Genomic DNA, 6,647 nt, shown 5'->3' on the forward strand with positions numbered 1-6,647 from the left:
TTACGTTATAACTGCCAGTGGTTACCCCTAATGCTCGGTAGTGCCCAATGGTGCACGGAGGTGCACTGCTCATAAACAGATGAATACAGCAGAGCAGTGGTTGGTTGTCTAACTCTGTGGAGTTTTGTTTAACCAAGCACAAACCATTGCAAACGCAGGGCTTATTTAGCAACAATGAGCAAACTGAATTAAAGAATTTAACCAATAAAAAAGCTCAAAACTGAGCCCTGTGCCAGTCACCTTCAATCAGATTAGTTCAAACTGCACTCTCCTGCCACAAGGGTGCAGGAGGTCCCTCTCCATCAAAAGATAGCCTGGTTTAGTGCTCAATTTAACAAACCGAACCAGATTCAGCAGGTCTGAATGTAGTATATGCTACAGCAGACAAAAAATGCAAATTTACATCTGCTCACAAGATTTACAGTCAGTACATTACTGCAAAATGACTTTGTCTTAATTTGGAGTTGGCTTCCTAAGAGTAGAGTAACCATTAACACTAGTAAATCAACAGTGGTAGTATTTAGTACACTCCAATAAGATCAGACAATATTTCGGCATCCTTTATTTCAGACCGAGTTGGTACTATACTCCCTTGTTGTAGACAGCAAATGTATCTTGGTGTTCTATTAGATGATACACTTGCTTTTCATAATAATATCAACCTTGCTACCACCAAAGCTCTACAGTAACTTATGACTGAAAACACAGTCTCATGTCTTCTTACTGTAGGTACTAGAAGAGCCATAGCCATTACAGTATTTATCTCAAGAACTGAATACTCCTTACCACCCACTGTGTCTTTATTTGGACATACTCTGTTGACCAGCAATCAACCAAAAAAAAAAAAAATGTAACATTTATCAACCTTGCTGGCTCCACTAAATATCACTGCTCTTCAAATGAGCAAGTTAAATGTCTTCCTATTTCCATGAGGTCTAGGTCACATCTGAGCACATTAACATTTAGATGACATAATGAAGGTTGCTGACCACCCCTAGCAAACAGTTTTGAAATGTTTCATTATTCATATGCTGATTGAGGCAATTATTCAGCTAAACTTTACAGACCTCCTTTCACTAAATATAGGATAGTCTACTTAAAAGAAATTAATTCCTTAGGTAATCCCTCTATTCAAGAAAACATTAAACTAACAACACAAAACCCCAAAGCTGTTCACTAAACCAATACGTCTACTGTATTTCTTAAAATATTGTCCAGAGACTGATGCAGTGTCAGACCTTAGCCATATCTGAACTTTATGCAGATCTCAAACTATAGTCCAGACTCCTGTCTATACTGTTATACAGTAATGGAATATCAATTTCCCACATGGAAAGTTACAAATCTACCATTTTGCAGTTTTTGAGAACAACAAGAAAGCCTCCTCATCTTCTAGATCCCAAAACACAAGAAGACATATACACTCAGTGTATCTGTAAGTGTTCAGACATGAAGTGAGTGTCTTGTATGGAAATTAAATGTTCGTTATATTTTCTAATACATGAAAAAGTTCCTGCCCTTGTGATGGGGTTAGTGAGCTGGCCAGCATAGCTAAAGTAATGAAATATCATCATAGATATTATTAGTTTGAAAGGATGAAGGTTCATCTGGGGCCACCATAGCTGGACACCCCTCTGGACACAATCCTGAGGTTTAAGATGCTGACCTTCAGCTTGGGGACTTCAGGTCTTATGTGCCAAGCCCATTTTTCTTGTAGATTTACCAGTAGTATAGCCTCACAATAAATTGTAAAACATAAAAACATAAAATGCATTTTCTACTTGGTAGTTCCATAAACTTTGAGTTACAGATTTAAGCAGCATTCATTTTAACAGTGATACACAATCTCTCTTCTTAAACATCTTATTTAAACGCATATTATTAACTTGCTTTTGAACAACAGTTGTCTGTAACTTCAATGGCTGTGGCAAATTACATAAATTCAAACATTGAAATTGGGTAAAATTCTGCTATATGTACTGCAATATATTACAGGCAGTGTAATAATCATCTAATACCAACCGTTCTGACTTTCCCAATACTCTGGCCAGTTTTAAGCTGCATTAGTAAATACTGTAGCAGAGATTAGATCACTACTAGAGACATCAGTTGTACTTAAAAAATGAACAAGACAAATATTACCTATGAATGGATTATAACTACTGCTAGAAAATAACTGAATATCTTAAAAGTTCTACCCAGCAGAAACTGATGTTTTCCATTGGCTCGTATTTATTTATTTAAACATCATGTGGTTGTTAATTCATGCAAATAGTAAGCAACTCAATAAATAAACAAAGGAATGTAACTCCTTCATGTTAATTTCTATCTCTTTTGTTCTTGAGAATATGTAATTCCTTTTGCCAATAGATAAACTCATTTCCAACTGGATATAACTAATTACTAGGTACACCACGCATGCCAGCACTGAAATAAACAGTGTATGCTGCACCTTTCCATTGTATGTAGTGATCACGGGCTGCATTCAGAAAGGTTACCATGGGGTGTAAGCCTTGTGTACACTTTGGGCTAACCATTTCCGATTCAAATGCAGCCTTACCATAGTGCTGTACCGAGAGGAGATGTAACTCTGCAGTGGGCTGTCTCTGGACTGTACCACACAGAGCCATAGCTGACTCATTGGGTGACCAGAGCTGCTTCCCTTTCGGTCAACCTCAATGCTAGTTTGTGGATCAAAAAAAAAAAGTCTGTTCTCAGATTGCCATGTTCAAATGCCTTTACCCATACAGCCTACCCTCAGACGGACTGAAAAATATTAAAAAAAACAAAGAAAAAAAAAGGAAAATTAATCCAGTGGAGTGCTAGGGAGAAAACTTAATAAACAGCTTTATACATTTAAAAGCATGCATTCACCCCTTCTGCACCACTGGGATCTGAAGGTGAACATATCTGAAAATGCAGTAGTATTGATCCATGATCTGCCATGTATGATCTTTTGTGTAGCCTGCTGCCCTGTGGGTAACATAGGCTGCCAGAAGATTTGTTGATTCTGATTATAGCTGGCCTCTTCACGCCCTTCCAAAGCAATTAGTCATGAAAGCTTAAGAGAGGAACCCCGAGTGTGACAGTTGTAACCTAGCTTGGGGCAACTGGAGTCAGTTTACAAATAGGGAGGGACACAGAAGAGGAACTTTATTGTACCAAAACTGTTGCTTCTTTACCTGCTCAATCACTCTTTCAATCCCTGGTTATGGAAAAGGCTCCAATGGACTGGTAAGCTCAGAATTTAGAATATAATCTCATATATTAGTTGTTTGTTTGTATAGTATACTTGATGAGAGAATAAACTTAATTATAAAGTTCTGGTAACAAAATGTATTGTGTATAAAAGTCTGAAATGGAATCAGGGATCTTCCTATAGGTTAAATAATTAATTTATCATTGTTTTAACATACAGAGAGTTGATGTATGTTTGGAATAGCTGTTGTCTTATTGTGTTTAAGACTAATAGTTGACCTGCAAAAAATAACACTACTATTAATATTACTACAAGGAAGTAGGATGCCTTAGACTGTTGTGTCCTCTGTGGATATAGAAAAAAACAGAATAATTTGGAATATGAGATATGATACAAAAGAGGAGTTTAATGTGTGTGTGTGTGTGTGTGTGTGTGTGTGTGTGTGTGTGTGTGTGTGTGTGTTTGCAACACGTGTGTGCTCATTCAGGAAGACTAAAAGAGCAGTTTAATATGTATATGTGTTTTCATTCAGGAATCCATGGGACACATACTAACACATATGAGAGAGTTGATCTATCTACATATGCAAGCTGGGATCTCTATCTTTGCTCTGTATATTAGTAAGAAAGAATATACATATTAATGCGATGAGAAGGGATGCCTTTGGATGCAGGCAATGGCAAGTGTGACATCTGGCAGAGCCATTAACATGCTGGATCAGATGGAGTTTTGCAGGCAGAGGTGCACACTATGAAAGTTTTAATAAAGTATGTGTCTGTGGGGGTAGGTATTATGAAAAGGTTTCTGAAGTCACTTAGTTTAGATAGAGAAAGAACCAGCAGGTGCAATACATGTAAACCCACCAGTGAGTGAGGCAAAAAAATAGTTTGAGAAATGAATTTTATGTTTTCCCTTTGTATGATTTGTCTTTGTTGCCTAAAATTTCTTGTAACAGATGCAGTGCTCAGAACTATGCTTTAAAAAACAAGAAAAAATAGCTTTGTTATAACCAGGTTCAAACATAAGATCCCAGTTATAACAAATTTGTTATTGCCAGGTTATTAAATATGAACCTAAATATTATAAAAGCAGGTTAGCCTCATGCTCTGATACATGTGACAATTACCAGAGAACTGCAATGGAAAGCAAAGGAAGTCTTTAAATGCTATAGCAGACTCCGCACTGACAAATAAAAGGCAGAAACAAAGTGCAGCACTAATAATTATCTGCTTTAATGTTTTCTACATACCTCACATTGGCACCCAATGATTTTTTTAAAATCAGTTCTTATGCATTATGTAGAATTATGATTGAAACTCTGATCATAGCCATTTGCTATGTGTGCTCTCAAAATAGATGTTAAGAAGATCAGTTCTTGAGCATCACTCTTGAAGTGAATTTCATAATATTCATTTCCTGAACACATAATCTGGTTATAATAGGAGGTCCAATTGTAATTCTCTGTATTAGCGATTTAGGATTTAATTTTATGTTCAATGATATTAAACAGATGCAACCTTCATGTCTCAGTACTGAGCTCTGCAGTGTAGGATATACAGTGCATTACACAAGCAGAAAGGAACAGAAGAAATATGTAATATTTAACATTACTGACTAGAAAATTCCCCATTATGCCTCTTATACTTCATTTTCAACATTCCTGACTCACTAACAGCCTGAACAGTTACCCCCGAGCATGTTTTATATACTAACATTGTTCTACTCAAATGTTAAACAGTGGAATATCAGATAAATTCATCCATATTTCTTCTGACAGGAATTTTAGATGAAGAAGCAAGTTATAGATTCTGTACAAGATACTAAATACATTTACTCCACTTCTGGAAAAACTGAACAACACCTCTGTGTGAAAGAAACAAGTAATTTAATAAATTGAAAATGTTTTGTACTTTTTAATAAATAAACAAACTATCTCTGAGCTTCTTACTTCATTCTCTCTTTCATTGCATGTTCTGTATGCAGCTTATTTGGAGGTAGGTCACTCCATCTGTTAGAGATTCTGAAATTAAATGAGCTTTAATGCATGTGACCCAGTAAGGAACATGCAGGATTAGTAAGCAGATGAAAAAAAAAACAGCTCTAAGTATTAGTGAAACAGAATCAAGTAGAATACATTGCTTCACAGTGGAAAAACTCTGCAGGCCTTTTGTTGCTTTGTATGAGATACTTCCATCCAGTTAATGTGTTTATACTCAGCCAACCTGAGGGGGAATGAGATTATATTGTTAGCCTTGTTTTGTCTACAGCTGAAAAACACACACACACACACACACACACACACACACACACACACACACACACACACACACACACACACACACACACACACACACTTGTCTCTGCATTTTTCTACAGGAATTAAAAATAAACTCAAATAAGGAAAAAATCAGGTCATATGTTTTTGGATGTTCAAGTCACATGACACAGTCAGGCAGCCAATCAGGTTTGCAGTCTGATGTGGTCTAATCAGGCATCAGTGTATTTTTTTTTTATTTTTAGTATTTTTTGTCCTTTGGAACCTGCACACGCGTGATCATTTGTCTGAAGATCCGTAAAGCCAATGTGTGTGCATGTGTATGCACCTCTCAGCACGCATACAGAGCTGTCTTAGCACATATACAAAGTTTTCTCCTCAAGGTAAGAACATTTTTGAAGACATTTTATTAAATGAGAGGATACTCTGTTAACTTTATACAACCCACATTTACCAACATTGTTTGATTCTGTTTTCAGACTAGTTGCTTTGGTCTTCATATCAACTTTGGGTAAACATGGTAATGTGGTGAATGAAGATAAAAATAAATGTTTTCTGCTGTGTATAGATACATGGATGGCTGAATCTTTAGCGGGCAAACTGCAAATTAGAAGTAAATAAGTTGGGTAAATTTAATTATGGTTAGTACCTAGGTTATTTTATTGAAGATGTCATCAATTCAGGTAATTCACAAAAGAGGCTTTTCATGTATAATTGAGATTAAAAGACAGATTTTACTTTATATCTTATCAGAAGTCATTATTTTTAAGGAAAATGTTGTATGATTGACTTCTAAAGAGACTTTTGCAAACGGATATTGTGTGAATTGTTAAACTAAAGACAATTGAAAGTAAAATAGATGAAGCCATTTATTGTCCATTAAAAAGGAATTTAATATGATCTTAATGAAATTCTCCTTAAAATTTAGAAATATCATTGGCTACTTGGTATGCCCTGAAACAATTGTTGAAAAAAAAAAACAAGCAAAGTCATTACTTGATGTTGAATCCATACGATGGCAATATTTAACACTGATGAAGGGTTTTTTTACCTGAAAGCTTCGTTTTGTAATAAACAGTCTATTCCTAATGGCGTTATCCAGTCTTCTTCTTTTTTGCATCATAATATTTATTTATTATTGGACGATTTTCAGTAATAACTTCAAACAAAATA

The 6,647-nt window shown here is 35.6% G+C and overlaps 1 protein-coding gene across 12 annotated transcripts in view; it reads left to right on the forward strand.

Annotated features, from left to right (window-relative positions):
* The window catches only part of PCBP3 (poly(rC) binding protein 3), a 964,963-nt gene that overhangs the window by 492,444 nt on the left and 465,872 nt on the right, over positions 1-6,647 (forward strand). For 4 of the 12 annotated variants that reach the window (XM_044075910.1, XM_044075913.1, XM_044075912.1 and 1 more), the window contains exon 3: positions 5,720-5,857. The exons of the other annotated variants lie outside the window; for them this stretch is intronic. The gene's annotated coding sequence lies outside the window, so the exon portion shown is untranslated. The remainder of the gene's footprint in view (positions 1-5,719; positions 5,858-6,647) is intronic. 12 annotated transcript variants of the gene reach the window in all.

Source organism: Protopterus annectens, chromosome 6.part1 (assembly GCF_019279795.1).
Source record: "Protopterus annectens isolate FY-2018-M chromosome 6.part1, PAN1.0, whole genome shotgun sequence".
NCBI classification, from domain to species: domain Eukaryota; kingdom Metazoa; phylum Chordata; order Ceratodontiformes; family Protopteridae; genus Protopterus; species Protopterus annectens.